This window comes from Gossypium hirsutum, chromosome A07, assembly GCF_007990345.1.
Source record: "Gossypium hirsutum isolate 1008001.06 chromosome A07, Gossypium_hirsutum_v2.1, whole genome shotgun sequence".
Classification (NCBI taxonomy): Eukaryota; Viridiplantae; Streptophyta; class Magnoliopsida; order Malvales; family Malvaceae; genus Gossypium; species Gossypium hirsutum.
In genome coordinates this window covers 48112596-48131417 of record NC_053430.1, presented here as the reverse complement: position 1 = coordinate 48131417, position 18822 = coordinate 48112596, and the positions used below count along the sequence as shown (strand labels likewise).

Here is an 18822-nt window from a genome sequence, read left to right as displayed (position 1 = left end):
TTTTCGCTGCATTGCAGAGGAACCATTTTTGAAAAACAACTGATAAGGAAACTAAGTTTCCAAAATGACTTGAAAAATGGTTTTTCTACTACATTAGTTTAACATTGAGTTTTTTTTAAAAGAAGAGTGACAAGGAAACGATTTTTCTAAAACAACTCTATGATCAATAAAATGAATCTTAAGTATACACGACCTAATGAATGAATGCTTTTAAGCTAACTCAAAGTACAACTACGACTTTCTCAAAAATGAGTTTATTTAAAGTCTTAAAAAGGAACGTAAGTTAGCTTAGCTATTTTGGTAGCTAATGTAGCCTTCTCAGTCTAGCCATAACATCTAGGCCGGGTTTGGGAAGTTACATTACTACCCCCCATTTTCTCCCTTTTCCAAATTGGTCTTTATTATTCAATTAAAGCCAATTTCAAAATTATTTTTAAATCCAATCTCGTTTTTAAAATCCATTTTAACCAAATTAATTCTAAAATACTCAAATTTAATTTCTTAACCTAAAAACTCAATTTACACAAGTACACAAAAACTAAGAATGTAACACCTTAAACCCGACCTAGACGTCTAGGCCAAGTTTGTGAGTTACATTATCTGTTCTAAAGATCACACTAGCATAACGCAATCAAATTAAACCATTAATCTCATACATTCAACACGGTGGTAATTTAAAGACAAAGTCTTCCTAAATTCATAACATCATAAATCAAATATTCCTACTACTAATAATAATAATAATAATAGGAATAACATTTAACATCGGACTGAGCTTCCGCGACACCAACCCAATCAAGCTTGATTACCACCTGAAATTCAACAATAATAGGATGAGTCATGAACTCAGTGTGTAAAAAGAAATGAAATGCAACAAAGGTAATTTATAAGAATTCCCAATCCAGAGATTCAGGTCAACACAGAAGCATATTCATTCTAAGTTCAGAGCAAAGATTCTACATAAGTATATATGTATTATTCCAATTTAGGAGTAGTTCAGATCAGACTCGAATGCAATGTCCCTATTCCACTCGCTACACACCAACTTCGCTCATGCCAGCACACATATGGTCATTTAATGCCCATCCATCCCTGCACACCTTTATAGTATTCAATGAAACTTTCACAGAAATGCAGCTTAGCTGCTAGCTCAATCAAAGACAAGCCTAGAACCAGAACATTACATAATCTGGCATAGCCACGATTTTAGTACAGACTCCCATCTTCTTCACATTCTCCCACCACATGTTGATGTAGAATACAGTAGTACATATCACATGTTCAGTCATACCAATACAGTACATAATTAATTATGCAGTTCATTAACAGAGTAGTAGTACAGTGCACATTCAAGTATGTGACTCACAGATCAGTGTCATATAAGCAAATTTAGTCATTCGTATATTGAGGAAACCAATACCAAAGTTAGACAACCTTCTCGACCTCAAAAATAGTTCTCAAATCAAACATATTGCCATACAGCCTTGGCACACGCATATGTACCTTGGCCGTGTGGATTTTAATTATCAACAGTGAATCACACAGCTTGGACACATGCCCGTGTCCTTGGCCGTATAGTTTTATACCATGAATAATAAGTTACACGACCTGGGCACACGCTAGTGTCCCTGGCTATGTGGCTTTATACCATGAACAGTGAGCTACACGGCCATTCGTACGGCCTGCCACACGACCGTGTGGCGCACACGGCCTAACCATAAGCCTGTGTACCTGGCCGTGTGATGTTGATAGCCTCCATTTTTGGCAATCCGAAACTTGAAAAGTAGAGTTTTCGAAACGCACTTGAGATGATTCCAAAGTAGTAACAACGCAGAGGAGTTCTGAAGCCTAAAACAATCATTCAATAAGGCAATCAATCAAATTTATTAACAATAACACACATTTATTCCCAAAATACTTATGTCAAAAATTTTGACACAACTTGCAACAGAATCCATACTTACAGAAGATCAATCAACGATTACTCGAACCAACGTGATGAGGTTCGCTATTCTCAATATCCCCGCCTATTAGGGAACCAAACGATTGACTAATAGAGATTCTCGCAACTTATTCAAACCGCCATTTCAATATAAAAAATAAAATGCAAGAAACGAAATGCGAAGATTTAATGAATTAACATTAAACTTACTCAACAACCGCCTAACAACGAAAGCCAACAACGTAACGTTAATTATTCCGAATTCCTTACCACAATTAAAGGAGGAAAAGGGAGAAAGAGAAAAAAAGTGAAAATGAAGAAGGAAGAAAGGAAAAGGAAAGAGAATGGAAAAGAAAAAGAAAAAAGAAGAACTAACATTAATAGATTACAAATTAACTTCAGTCCAGACTTCCAGCGGTTAGCAAAAATATTCTCCCTATGCATAATATGGGATTTGAACTCGGAACCAGACAGAATATACATAGATTTTTAACTAGTGAACGAGCAGGCTCATTCTAAATTAAACTTAAGCAGGTAGTGCATACTGTGGGTTGATTCTTAAACAACAAAACTTTTAATGTTACGATTCAAACTCCAAACCTTAAACTCAATTGTGGAACACAAAACCACAGATACAAAAATTAATTATTGCAGATTTTTACAAAGAAGTTCTTAAGATTTTGGGGCATTACAAAGAAAGTATACAATCATAGTAGAGTAGAAAATTACTTGAACACAAGAGCACAACCAAAATCTTGAGAAGCGAGAATTGGAAAAAATTCTTGGAACCAAAAGGGATGAGTCAAAAATATTAAAATCTTTGTAGCAAATGAACAGTAAAACCCAGAGCAAAACAAAAATAATGGCTAGAGAGAAAGAAGAATACTGTAGCCAAAATAATCCCCAAGACTCCAATTAGAAAAATTGTGAAAAGAGATATTTACGTGAAAAGAAGACATGAACACAATTTTTTAAGAGTATTTTCTTTTCAAAATATTAAAATAAAATAAGATTTTAACAAAATCTCATTAGTAATTTAAAAAAAATTGTAACTCAAACAAAATATTTTCTACTAAGCACACTAGGGGATTCAAACACAGGACCTAAGGGTAAATTAGCAAACACCTTGCCATTAAACCACTAGGCTCATCATTGTCTTTCAAACACCAAAACTAACTTAGTAGTCCATCCGAACCATTGACCCAACCAACAAATCTTATTAATTCTAACCCCAAATTCAGAATGTTACAAAATCAATTAATATATTGAGATCTTGATTCAATCATTTAAATATCAAATTGAAATAACAACTCACTTAGTTTAATCATAAAAATTTAGAATCTCACCTAAATTTTGCAAACTCTATGAGCTATGGAGCTAATTTAAGCTAAAATATGTGAAGATCTCTTGAGGATTTTAAGGATGATAACATGAGTATTCCTCAAAATTGAAAAGAAATTTTGTGTTTAGAGAGCTTAGGAATAAAAAAGGATGAACTAATTTTGAAAGAAAAACTTTAATTTAGTGTTTGGAAAATTTTTTAATAAAGAATGGGAAGGAAGAAGAAGACGTGGGGGTTGTTAAATAGGGATCAAACTTTTTAAAATTTAGCCACTACCCATTTAACCACCCCTCGTTTTCTCCCTTTTCCAAATTGGTCCTTATTGTTAAATTAAAGCCAATTTCAATTTTATTTTCAAACCCAATCTCGTTTTTAAAATCCATTTTAACCAAATTAATTCTCGAACACTCAATTTTAATTTCTTAACTTAAAATTATTAATTCTATTTAATTTAAGATTTTATTTAATTAATTCCTAATTATTTTAATTATCTATCTCAATTATGGTTTTCGATTCACTAACCCCTAATTTACTCTCCCGACTTTTGGGATGTGACAATTCTACTGTGCCTAGGGGATGCTGCCAGGACTATATAAAGGAAGAGTAGTATTGGGTTATTATGCAAATAGTAGAAATGAGGTGTAGTCTAGGGTTAAACCTTATGTGTTTATTTTTATCAAACTTGTACTTTGTAATAAGCTATGATAAGTCTATAGTAAAAAAGTTATTTTAAATACTTTCCTTTATTTTTGGATTTTAAGTTCTCCAGTTGAAGAAATAAATAAAATGTAATATTTAAAGTGTTCAACTGAATTAAGTATTGTGTTTAATAACAGTCGAGATCTGAGTCCGACGAATCGGGTCAGGTTATGGTGTTACAAAACCCATGTCAAACGAATGTTTAACAAAAACATTAACCACCATTCCATTCAAATCAAGATAGAAAGAAATAATTTAAATAATTCATATCAATCCACAAATGGTTTTTCAGACTGATTTGTTCAAATGTGTATTCAAAAATAAAATTTTTAAAGTAATTATATACAAATCCAAAATCAAATCGCAATTGTACATTAACACAATTTTTTTAAATAAAACATTTAAAAGTAATATAGAGTAGTTTTTTTTAATATATATAACATTAAATTATTTTATTTTTTCAACCAAAAGAACCTGAATTATAAATTGACTAGAGAATCCACTTATAAATCTACTCTTTTGAAACACACAAAATATAATTATATATTCAGTCAAGAGTAATATATATAATAAATATTTTTTTACAAACTTATTTAGATAAATTTAAAATATTATTATGAATGATAAATACGAACAACATTGAAAAACAAATTTCATGATTCTCTTATTTTTTTCTACAATTTTTCTTCATCTTCAAGATTTCATGCAATGTACGCTACCATTATAAAATTATTCTAAAGGTGAAGCTTACACTCAATTTGTAAGAGAATAAAAAGAAATTAAAGTTGATATTGGAGCAATTTAATACCTATTAATTTTGAAACTAAGGAAAATTAAGTATTAACCACTAAAATTAACATTTTCCATCAATTTACATAATTTTGATTGATATAATAACAAATTAAACCCTTAACATTTACATATTCTGAAGACCAATATGTATGGGACTTCATTGTATACTAATTTACTATAGGTTTTAGGTGCTGATTAAAAAAACTTAATACAAATTGAACTAGCACCACCAATACTCACCGAATAATATATTGCCGATTAGTAGCATTGGTGAGATATGATAATTTGTGTATTTATATATTTTTTATAAATCCCTAATATATAATGATTGTGTTTATTGTAAAATATAATAATTCAAATTTTTGTAAGTTCGTAATTTATTTTATATTTCTTTCAAAAAATAATTATATTATATTAGTTTTCAGTATATTTCATATAATATTCTATTTTCATTAGTTTCAAATCATAAATCATGATTAAGCCAAGTTAGGTAAAAGAAAGAGATTAAAAAGTATTAATCATGTTGCATTAATATGCAGAGGTTTCTATATTTATATAAGAAAGATACCGTAACATATTATCAAAATATACATTAACTTCGACACCAAGTGAGTTTTGAGCAGCCACGATTCCAAGGATTAACAGCTTCTTGGAGAAGGCGACGATAGGAAACAAGACGGGAGACCTCTGGATGGTGGATTGCAATAGCTGCATCGATTTGGATCACCTCTTCCATCACCACTATGCTAATTATAGCCAAACAAATTATCCATGTTTTCATGTTTGAGACTCCCATCTTTAGTCTTTGGTTTCATTGGAATAATTTTTATATCACATATTTATAGGGTTTTGGAATAAGACCCTATTCTAGAAATTACGTCAAATTAGGTGATATTGTTTTGACTTTTTCTTTTTCTACTTTCTTGCTGTTTAAATTGTAAAATCTGTTAATTTTTTTTATAAAAGAAAGAAGTTTTAGAAATTGGACCAGGTAATCTAAGGTTTTTTTCTCAATTAGTATTATGGAATGTGTTTGTTGGTGCACGTGTGTGTGTGTATGTGTGTGTTTTGACAAAAAGAAAGATAGTTGAGCTCTAATCTCAATATGATATAATCTCAATTAGACTATATCTTTCCTATGTTTCACGCTACATATCACTCGATAAGAAACAAAATCTATCACCTGGTGGTCAGGAATATAAGCAGAGTCTCATTATTCCATGTATAACATACAAATATGTTGTAGTGAACTTTCAAGTAAATAGTTTAGTATGAATTTTTTTGTTTATATATAAAAACATATTTATATTGTTTTATTATTACCTCTAGTTTCATATATAGTTAATGCCAGATGTGAAGAAGGTGATGTTAGATATTATTGAATATTATTAAAAAATGATAGCATATTAAAGCATTTGTAACATATTCATTGAGGAATATAGTTTTATTTCATCTAATTAATATAAAGGAGCATTGTTCAAAATAATAAGTAATTAAATTAATTAAAATAAGTAAATTATTTAAATAATCCAAATATAGTACTAATAAAATATTTATAATATTTATTGAAGTATTTATGAAAAATATAAAAATTGACATATTGTAAATTAAACCTTACACTATTCAATTTTTTTTCTTAAAAGTAAATAAAATGATCATAATAATATGTAGATAATATATAATTAATATAAGTGTAATTATATTAGATTATTTTAGATTATAAAAATATATTAATTATTCATAATTTTTTGTATATTGAATATAATGTTACTTATTACAAAAATAATTAAAATTTACTATTTAAAAAAGTGGTATATATTTTTTCTTTTACTCTTTTTTGGTTAAGGGAAATACAAAAATTTAAATAGAGAATAACTCAATATAAAATTTGACCTTTTCATTTATTATTATATAAATTCATTTAAAATGTAACACCCCAAACTCAGCTTAGACGTTATGGCTGAATCTAGCGTTGTCACATGATAGGGTGTTTGAAAACTAAGTTTCTATGATAAATCCATTTCCATTTAATTACTTTTCTTATCTCTTATCAATTCCAAAATCCTTACTCGTTTAATTGATTATTTTAAACATAATTTGTTGCGGAAGCTTTTAAAACCGTTTTGAGTAAATAGTGTGTTTAGAGAAAACTGTCTTTTTCAAAACCGAGTTTTCCTACGTCTAGCGATTATAAATCCATAAAAAAAATAAAAACTAAATTTAAGCAAAAGTCCCAAAAAGTCCCCAAATTACATCCAAGTAAACCATGATAAATGAAACCATAAATCACAAATTATAAATCATAAAAGTCCCAAAAATTGTGGTCACCATCGAGTCCTTCGCTGCTCGATTCATTTATATTTGGGAATTACCTGTGCACATTACACAGAGAGGGGTGAGTTTACGTAAACTCAGTGTGTAATCCCACAAAAAACAAACAACAGTAAACACAGTGCATAGTCATAAACAGTCTTGGGCCTAAACCCCTTTCAGTATCAGTATCAATATGCATAAGGGCCTTAGCCCATAATAGTATCAGTAACAGATATACAGTATTCAGTAACCAAGTCCTACCCAACCAGCCTCTACACACTATCTCCGTCCAACCCTACACTCCATGTGGGGATTAAATCAACCCACCCATCCTTACACTCCAGGTAGTACTGAATGTGGCACAAAACAGTAGTTTCCAGTTGAGCTACCAGTATGTTAGGCTTAAGAGCCTTTCAGTACACTTCCTCCGAATAAAATCCCTCCAACCCCATGCAATGTAACATACAATACATGACATGCTATCTCATGATGCCGGTACATATAATCAATAAATGTATACATGCAAAATATCATCATACTCAATATATATCCATCAATCAGTCAGTTTACTAATTAGGGGTCTAAGTAATGCATACTGACCCTACAATAGATTCAAAGTCGACTTGGGCGAATCGCGCAACCATAGCAATCAATTCAATGAAAATGGGCTCACACGCCCATGTGGCCTGCTCGTGTGGGCCCACATGCCCGTGTGGCCCACATGGCCCAAATTGGCCTTGGCAGTGTGGATCACACAGCTTGGCCCAAAATCTCACACGCCTGTGTGGTTTACCCGTGTGGACCCACATGCCCATGTGGCCCACACGGCCCAAATCAGTCCAGCTCGTGTGTCGTACACGGCCTACTTGGCCATCACACGACCGTGTCTTACGTACATGGCCTGGCGTCGTCGATCACACGCCCGTGTTAAGGCACACGGCCTGCCACACGGGTGACCACACGCCTGTATAGCATCGATAGTGGGGTTTTTTAGGTTTTTGTCGAACCCCGTTTTCTACGTTACGGGTACACATTTGGTATCAATTGATGCTAAAACGATCCCTAAGCACTTCAAAACCTAAAAATCGGTATTCCAAGCCCAATTTTAGTGACACTAACAAAACTTGATCGAAAATAAAACTAGATGATCATCTTTCAACTATCAAAAACCTTAAATTTGATCGAGAACTACGTTTCTACTCCGTTTCAATACCAATCAAAAAACTCCAGCCCTTAACCTTCTACAAAAACAAAATGAAACCCATCAATCACTATCTCAAAATCAAAATAACTACACTTACTACTCTTACCGAAGCTTACCAAACCCGCGTGAGTACAATCAACGTTGCAAATACAGAAGAAAGGAATGGATTCAGAAAAACGAAGCAAAAAGAAGAGGGGAAGCCCAAGACAAATTCGGTAGAAAAAAGAAAATGGAAGAGTAGGGTAGGACGTCAAGAATTTTGAGGAAAGAGAGAAAAAAATTTTAGATGAACCGAAAAATAATCAAAAATATTTGATAGAATCCAAAATCCCTTAATTATCTTCCCACTTCCCACTAACTACACTATCACAACCACCCACTACTCAGATTTTCACTACAACTCAAACTCTCAGCCACCAAACCGAGCAAAAATAATCTCCCTTGCCCACGTAGGGTTTCAAACACCAAACCTTTAGCAGACTAACACTCCACTTAACCACCAAACTAGCAGACCCATTTTGATATGTACTTACAAACTTCTAATTAAAAGCCTACTGACCAGAGATAGGGCTTAATTCATAAAAATACCAAAATTTTCCCAAGTCATGGCTTGAACTTGGGACCTCTTACAACACCCAGAACACTTAACCACTAAAGCAGATGCAGATTTGTGTCACGTTTACCCATAAACAAAAATTAAAATTTCAGGGGGTTACATAAAAAAATTTATTACTAAAAATTAGTATTCTTATTTAAATATGATAACTTTTATTATCAAGTAAATTTTAAATTAATTATTTTAGAAAAAATATAATCCATATTGATAAATGTAATAAATTTTATAAATAAAAAATATTTAAAATTATAAATCGAGCAACGTAATGAGCAACAAAGGTTATAGAGTCATTTCAATGTTTCTTTGGACTTATGTTTTTATATAAATTATAAATATATGCATTTTTCACTTTGTTAATTTTTTAATTTATCTATACTATTGTTTAAGTGCGGACACCAACTCAGTCAAGAAAATTATTAAAATAATCTTACAAATTTCAATAAATTATATTATTACTTGAACACTATTTTCTTTTTATTATTGAAGAAAAAATCTATAAATAAATTGAAAATGTTGAGATTTGAACCCATTCCTCCAACATTTATAAATCTCTACTTTACACTTTTGTTTTATTTTAATATTTGTGTACAATAAAATGTTATTACACCACTTGTTTCATCCACATTGTTTGTATATATATTAATATTTAACTGTGTGACTATGTTGGTGCCATGAGACAACTAGGCACTAACTTAAATAAGAAATACTAAAATAACCTTACATATTTTAAATAAGTTATAATATTACGATGATATTTTTATATTTTCCTCATTAAAATAACCAACAAAAAAACTGCAAATCTTAATCTTTGAACTTATATCACCAACATCTATAAAATCCTTTTTCTACCACTTCAACCAAAATTATATTTAGATCTTTTTATACATTTCAACTTGTGTCACAAGTCAAATCAATACCAACTAAAGAAAAATGACATTATTGTGATAAACAATTGGAGTACATTTAAACTAATTTTTTTATTCCATATGTATTTACCTTGAAGGAAAGTGTTGGGGATAAGTGTGTGATTTCTTCATGCATATGTGTGTGATAGAATTTCTATTATATAAAACCTTGAAGGAAAGTGTTGGGGATCGACCCGTATATGCAACTAGAAAATGAAAGTAAAAGTAGAAAAGATCAAACACACAAATATGACAAAAAACCACGAGCAAATGAGACTTCACTAAACGAGCAAAAACTGAAAGAGTAGAAGATGGAGATAATCTTAAAAAACTAACCATGAACCTCGAAAGAACAAAGTACTCTGACTCAAACTCAAAATTCCCCAAAACTCTCTCAATATAAAAAATGATGAATATGATTAATGTAACATAGCAAAACTCGGCCCAAAACTTTCGACTAGATTCTAGAGGTCACATTGGACTCCGAAATGGCCCATAACAAAATACCGATCACATTCCTTGGTTCCATTTCGAAAACCTCTTTTTCTCATCCTTAAAAAAAACAATATTCAGCTTATCTTATGTTTACCAACATTAACTTAATCATTGTATTAATTAATTTAAAACCAAATTAATATTTCCTTACTTGGATTGCAAAACATTTTCGATTTAGCAAATTGTCAATCAAAATTTCAAAATCAGTTTTGCAAGAAATTTTGACATTTTTTGACTAACTCAAGTTCATAAAATTAGGCATTTAAAAATTTGACTGAAAAGGAGGAAAACAATTATTTGACTAAAACCAATACATGAAATTACTAATCTACCTAAACTTTATGGGTCCAAAATCAAAATCCATACCATAGTTCCTATAAACTTATTTACAATTCGACTAAAAATAATTTATTAAATCTTAAGAAAAACTTATTAAATGAAACCGAAATTGAGAACCTCTGAGACCTCTGAATCGCTAAGCCCGAGACCTCACATCGTAATGTGGTCATATGCCACTTTTATTATTGCAGTTATACCGCGAAAATATTGTTTTGCGGTGAAACTGCTGTACCAAATTTCTTTCTCTTCAATGTCAATCCCAACCACAATGCACATGAAAAATTCTTTCAAAACAGATTGTTGGGATCGACCCGATTAAACAACAAGTAAAAAAAATAGCTGAATAAATTGAGAAATTGAACACACAAATTTAAAGTGGAAAAGCCCTTCTAAAGCAAATAAAAAACCATGGGAAAAGATAATTTTATTATAATGGCAAAAGAACGAAGGGTACAAAAGATGGAGATAAAAAACTAAACCCCAAAAACCTAAAAACAAAGAACTTTCAAAACTTGAACACAAATTTCTCTAAATGTATTATGAGTTCTAATATCTAATTGGTGTATATTCTAAGGTTGTAAAAGAGCCTATTTATAGGCTAAATTCATAGGTCAAATCATAATAAAATAATCTAAACTAATCAGAGTTTGATTGAAATAAATAAACAGAGTTTAACTAGAATATTATTTCTCAAATTTGACGGAAATAGGAGTCATACTTAACAAATCTCCACCTTGACTCATATTTCCACAACGTCATTTTTGCCATAGCCTGCCATGAGCCTATTTGAACTATGCAGAAAATTAACTGAGTTGAATTGTGCTTAAAAACTAGAAGACCTTTAGCATTCAACTTGTACACTGCCAAATCAAAACTAACATGGGTTTGATTTTCACGAACACCGTGCCCTAACTTTTCAAAACATGCATCCAAAAGAGAACCTCTCCTCAATGAAACGGTCATACCTTTTTCCCTCCTATGACCAAGTTGCATCCACTCCAAACATGTTGACTTTGACTTCGTATCGGACGAGGGACATCATATTTCACCGATCACTGTAGAACCTTCTAGAATATAAACACTACCGATCATTTTACCTTTTAACAAAATGAGAGCTCCACGAGATACCTTAATGCCGCTTGGTTCGATGTTGATTCTACATCCTTTCAAGTCTAAAATAATCAATGAGATGAGATTCTTTCGTAAATTAGGTACTTACCTAACATCTGAAAATGTCTTATCGTCCCATTGTGTATCCTAATTTTAACAGCACCAATACCAATTACCTTACTGGATAAATCATTTCCCATGCACACAACTCCACCTTTAATCAAATTGCATGTGGAGAACCATTCTCTATTGAGACATATATGGAAAGAACATCCCAAATCTAGAATCCATTCGGACATAAGCTTGGAGTTATCATTCATTGACACTAACAAGAAATCATCACCACTTTCATTGGCCAAATTAGCACCAACTACATCTTCCTCGTTACTCTCAGTAGCTCTTTTATTTTACAGTTTATAATAATCTGCTTTGATGTGATCTAACTTTGTATAATAGCGACACCTTTTGTCTCGCTTATTTGATGCTACCAAAATGGAAGCTTGCCTATCTTCCTTGCTATCCAAACCAAACTCATTGTCGAGTTCGTCTCTACTAAAAAAATGACCCTTTACATCTTCGAACGAGAGTTTGTCTCTGCCATAAATCAAGATCTCATTGAAAGACATGTATGAAGGGGGTAAATAGCATAATAGTAGCATATCCTGATCTTCATCGTCAATCTGAACCTCAACATTCTTTAAATCATTTAAAAAAGTAATGAATTGACTGATGTGATCTCTAAGAAGCTCACATTTGTTCATGCAAAATGTAAATAGATGTTGTTTCAACACTAAACGGTTAACTAGGGACTTAATTGCCTAAAGAGTTTCAAACCTTTTCACAAGGAGGATGAGGTTTTCTTCATCAATACCTCCTACAATACCGTATTTGCAAGGCACAACTAGATTGCAGATAAGGCCTTTTCATCAAGCTCTCCTCATTCTATTTGATTTAGATTCTCAGGCTTTTTCCCAATAACAACCCTTTTCAAGCTGGTTTGAACTAGAATTGCCATCATCTGAACTTGCCACAAATTGAAATTTGTCTCACCATCAAACTTCTCAATTTCAAACCTTGTTGCTGCCATCTCTGAATGGGCTGATTTATGAAAATTGAACTAGCTTTGATACCACTTGTTGGGATCAACCTGATTAAGCAACAAGTAAAAATATAGCGAAAAAAATTAAGAAATTGAACACACAAATTTAACGTAGAAATACCCCTTCAAAGAGGATAAAAAACCACGGGCAAAGATAATTTTACTATAATGGAAAAAGAACGAAGAGTACAAAAGATGAAGATAAAAAATAAAACCCTGGAAACTCGAAAATAAAGAACCCTCAAAACGTAAACACAAAATTCTCGAAATGTGTTATGAATTCTAATATATAATGGGTGCATTTTATAAGGTTGTGAAAGAGCCTATTTATAGGCTAAATTCATAGGTTAAATAATAATAAAATAATCTAAACTAAATAGAATATGATTGAAATAAATAAACAGAGTTTAACTAGAATATTATTTTTCAAATTTGACTGAAATAGGAGTAATACTTAACACAGATACTTATAAATGCAAATCAAATATTAAATTATACATTTCTTGGCTCAACTACAAAATACCAGAATAGACAGTTGATAAGTCATAAAAGTAACATGTTTTAATCCCATTCTTGATGCATTTTTGAATGATTTATTATATAATTTAGTGAATTTGATGCTCCTAATCCTTTAATTTCATGCTTCTTTACTTAGGAGAGCATAGGAGAGCAAAAAGAGCAGAAAACGGGCTAAAATTAGACAAAAGGACTATTTTCAGGAACCACATGGCCTGGGCATTCCCACACAGGCTGAGCACACACCCTTGTGAGCCACATGGGCTGGCCACACACCCATTTGCCAGCCCATGTTGATATTGCTCCTTGTTTCCCAAACACGTGGAAAAAGTCAATTTTTAGTGTTTTTGAGCATTTTAAAGTCTATAAATACACACTAGAAGAGGATTTAAGGGAGTGCATAGAGTGGAACAAACAATTTACTCGAAGAACGCCAGTAGATTCAACTTAAAAGCAGGATCTCCTTCAAGATTGAAGATCTCTATTGAATTTCTCTAGAAGTTTTTGGGTTTCTTTATGTTTTGTTGTTTTCCTAATTTTGAGATGTTTTCCTTCCAAAGTATGAACTAAATTCCCTAGATACCTAGGGAAGATGAAACCTATGATGGATCTTATTATTTGATTTTCTGGATTATATGATAAATATTTGATGGGTCACGAAACTAACTAATATTTCGACTAAGGCAAGCGCACCTATCGATTAGTAGTATAGTTATGGTAAGTCTGGAATATTGTATCCACGAGGACTAAAAGTACTAGTAATAACAACCCTTCTATTATTTAGCCTATAATTAAAGATATTTGTTTTAATCTAAAATTAAACTAATTAACAATGAGCACGACAGAGATCGAATTGGGAAAATACTTAAGAAAAGAAATGAGAGAGACAATACCTAGGAAAGAATCCACCTAGACTTCACTTATTATTCTGACTCTGAATCAAACGATTTATTCCCTTGTCTTGATCCGTAGAAATCCCTAAATTATGTTAATATCTCTTTTGCGACTAAGAACAACTAACTCTAGGTTGATTAATTGAAATCTCTTTCTAATTAAAACCCCTATCATCGCATTAACTCAATCTATGGATTCCCCTATTAGATTTGACTCTAATCTGGCAGATTTATATCGTCCTATTTCTTGGATTGCATGCAACTCCGCTTAATTATTCTAGATCTACTCTTAAACAGGGACTTTTTCTCCACTGAATAAGCACATCAAACTTGGATAATATCCTGAAAATATTAAGGCAAGGATTAAGAACACATAATTAAAAGCAAGAACAAGTATTTATCGTGTAATTAAGATAATTAAATAATAAGATTCATCATAGGTTTATTCTCCCTAGGTATTTAGGGAGTTTAGCTCATAATGTAATAGGAAAACATCTCAAAAATAGGAAAACAGCAAAAAATAAAGAAACCCAAAAACTTCGAGAGAAATTGAATGGATATCTTCAGTCTTAAATGAGATCTTGCTTCCGAGCAGAATCTGTTGGCGTTCTTTGAGTAATTTGTGTGTTCTACTCTACGTCCCCTTTAGGTCTACTTCTAATGTGTTTATATAGACTTTAGAATGCTCAGAAACCCTAAAAATTGGCTTTTTCTGCGTGTTTGGGAAACAGGAAGCAGTATTGACACGGGTTGCCACATGGGCGTATGGTTAGCCTGTGTGGCTCACACGGTCATGTGCTCAGCCTGTGTAGAAATGGTCTTGACCGTGTGGATCTTTAAATTAGCTCGTTTTGTCCATTTTTGGCCCATTTTCTGCTCTTTTTGTTCCCCTATGCTCTCCTAAGTATAAAACATGAAATTAAAAGATTAAGAGCATCAAATTCACTAAATTAAATAATAAATCATCCAAAAATATGCTAAGCATGGGATTAAAATGTGTTACTTTTATGGTTTATCAAATATCCCCACACTTAAAGCGTTTGCTTGTCCTCAAGCAAAATCCTCAACTCACAATTAAAATTAAACTTTCTCAATTCATAATTCTCATCAATAATATTTTATCATAATTCAAAAATAATCACACATTGATAATTCAACTAAAAGAGCACTAAAGATTCAAACAATCGAAGTCTCACATTTTTAAAGCATGAAAACATAGGTATTTCCCATTATCTAAATAATTACCCTTAATCCAAAACTGACAAGATTTGACATCCTCACTAAAGATTCACTTAAATCACTCAAAGTTTTTGAGGTTCAAAAATTAAGCACTCAAGTGTCAAACATGAAAAGTTATTACCATAGGCTTGCATGAAAATCAAATATCCACCACTATAATATGGGATGATACACAAATCAAAAGGTCTTCAAAGGGTTGTAATGGGGCTTGGGTTAAAGGTGTGGATAAAGGCTAAAAAAGAAGGTTAGAATCGAGATCGAATTGATAAATTACCTAATTAGAAAAATAAACTAATACTAAATAATTACATCAATTGAAATTATTAAAGAATAGCACGAGCTTTTCTCAGAATATAAAATTAACTACTGAAGCTAAAAAAAAAGAAATAATAATAATCAACATATATGCACTTTTTTTAGAACAAGAACATAAAATTAGACAACTGAAAAGCATAGTTAGGCAACTAACCAAATCAAATCTCGACAAAAAGGGAGTCAATAAAATAGGGAAAATTCTCAACTAATCAAAAAAATGAGTTATGGGTTAATATGAATAGTTAAATTAAAAAACAATTTGCTAGGCATCAAAGGGTTCACTAAGGGTTAATTATGAAGGTAGGCTTTTTATGGGATAAGTGGGTTAAAACCTAGGTGCCTTTATCATCTCAGTATATCAAATCAAAGGTGTGGTCTCAACATGTATAATCGAAGCAACTTCTAGAATAACCAATCAGTATTGACACACTCATAACCAATAATAAAGTGAGCAAGAAGAAATGTATGCTCTAAAGGCTCAAAATCTCACTAAAATTATGGCTTTTGATGTCAATCTTGCAAATTTCAAACTTCAAGGTAATACCTCAATTTAGGGAAACAACCTAAAAATTTTTAATTCTAAAAATTGACTTATCATGTTTGATTCTCGAGTGTCTTAAGGTTTAAACCATCAATGCACAAATATCTATGAATTTAATCTAAAACACATCAATGATAATCACAAATCAAGAAGAATTCATTCTAATAGTAGTGTGAGAAAATTACTTAAACAAAAGACATAATTTAGGGATTTTCAAATAATCATATAAATAACCTCCCCACCTTAAGATGTACATTGTACTCAATGTACAAAAATAGACAAACACAATAGAAACAGAGGCATCATAAGGGAGGAAGAAAATTGAAACTGCCCTGATTATTGGATGAAATTCCAAAAATAGTGAGAAGTGAAATTATAGATAAATGTAGAGGTAGTGCAAAATTCTGAGCAACTAATAAGAAGATAAACACAATACTAAAGAAGATTAAAAAGGGTTACTCGATTAGAAACAACCATAATAATTAAAATAGAATTCAAAAAATAAAGACAAAATAAACATAAAAAGAAAGGAAAATAAAATAAAAATAAAAATAAAAATAAAAATAAACCTAAAGATAAATGGACTAATGGTCCTCATCATCAGAGAAGTCAGCATCATGAGTCGTTGGTGCTGAAGATGAAACATGGATGTAACAGCCTGATTTAGACCCTATTCGGAATGGTGGTTTCGGGACAATGAATTCAAGTCAGAAAAATATTTAAATATTATTTTCCATGTTATTATATGTGAATTGGCATGTGTGAAAGTTTCGTATGAAAAATTGATCGTTTGTTATAAGGACTTAATCGCGTCAATTGAAAAGTAGTTAGTTTAAAGCATAAGGGATGAATTGTTAGTGGCTTTTTAAATTGGAGTATTTATGTTGTAAATAAACCATAAACATTAGTGATGGACGGTAGTGACCGTGTTTATAATTGTTTCATATTTTATTATAAAGGATAAATAAGTAATTAAGTTATAAGTTAACATATATTATAATAAAACATAAAATAAATTTATATTCATTTCATTCTCTCATAACCAAAACTAAATAAAAGAAAAAGAAACAAAAGCTTTGTGATATTCGGCCATTCTCAAGCTTGATTCAAGGTTAGTTTGGTTTCGATTTTAGATTATTTTTATGTTTTTAAGATCGTTGCTTCGAGTACTATCCGGCCCATGCTTGAATTTTTGATTTTGATGAATATTTTGAGTTATGCCATTGATGATAGCTTGTTATTTTTGTTTTTGATGATGAAATATGGAAGATATGTTTTAGATTAACATGTTTTGTATTGGAGTTTTTGATGATTTTGAGTAATTAGGACTAAATTGTAAAAATAATAATTTGAGGGACCAAAATGTGAAATAAGTGAAATGTATGGACTAGTATGAACACTAGGAACATTCGGCCAAACATGGGTATCTTGAGATTTTAAATATTTTGTGTTTTGTGCAATAGGGACTAAATTGTAAAAAGTGTAAATGCCAGAGGTAAAATGGTAATTTTCCCATTTATGTGTATTTGATTAAATTGAATGAAAATATGTTTGAATGAGCTTAATTTGAATATGTTTAGATCAAGAACAAAAGAAACCAAATTTGGATCGAGGGATAAAGAAAGTAGTGGACTAGCCGTCCTGTTCCAGTTATTCATCGTCCGAGGTAAGTTAATAAGCAAATTAATGTTGTTAACTTTGAATAAAAACCAGATTTATATGCTGAATTGAATTGTTTAGAAATATATACATGATAGTCGAATTTGAATATACTTGGAAATTATATGTAAAAGCTCGATTCGATTAAGTTTCGACATCTGAAAGCCCATTTGAACCATAGGATTTTGATATGTATTTCTGAGTAAGACCACATTTGGGACGTTGGCATCGATATATGTGGTTACGTGTAAGACCATGTCTGGGACATCGGTACCGTATTAGATTCGAGTAGGACACTGTCTAGGACAGTGGCATCGATATGAGATCACATGTAAGACCACATCTGGGACGTTGACATTGTATGACATATATGATTATCCGAGTATCTTATTCAAGTCTAAATGGTTCAACGAGAAATGATAAATTACATATGAATGTGAAATCAGGTTAAAGTGAACAGGTATGTAAAAATTATTTGCCTACTTGAAAGTAAGGTAAGTTGATTATTGATATGTGATATAAGTTATATGGATGCTAATGGTGATGTTTGTGTATATAATAAGCTATATGTGATTTAATAAGTAAGTATGTGATATTGAAATTTTATTTATATATCTATAATCGATTATGTAATAATATTGTGGCTTTGAATTAAATGATTTTTGATTATGGATATATGTCTTTATATTTAGTCAAGATAAGGTTATATGTGAAAGTATATAATGTTTATGAAATTGCAAGTTTGACACTAAATGGAATTAAGAATTAGGTATTAATTTAGCTAAATTGATTTCATAATGCTT

The 18822-nt window shown here is 31.2% G+C and overlaps 1 long non-coding RNA gene across 1 annotated transcript; it reads right to left on the bottom strand.

The window, feature by feature from the left end:
* Positions 1–636: 636 nt before the first annotated feature.
* Positions 637–5596, bottom strand: LOC121231918 (uncharacterized). The gene is made up of 2 exons (XR_005930077.1): positions 5344–5596; positions 637–812 (listed from the first exon to the last, which is right to left on the bottom strand). It is a non-coding gene; the product is annotated as an uncharacterized lncRNA (long non-coding RNA).
* Between the last annotated feature and the right edge of the window lie 13226 nt (positions 5597–18822).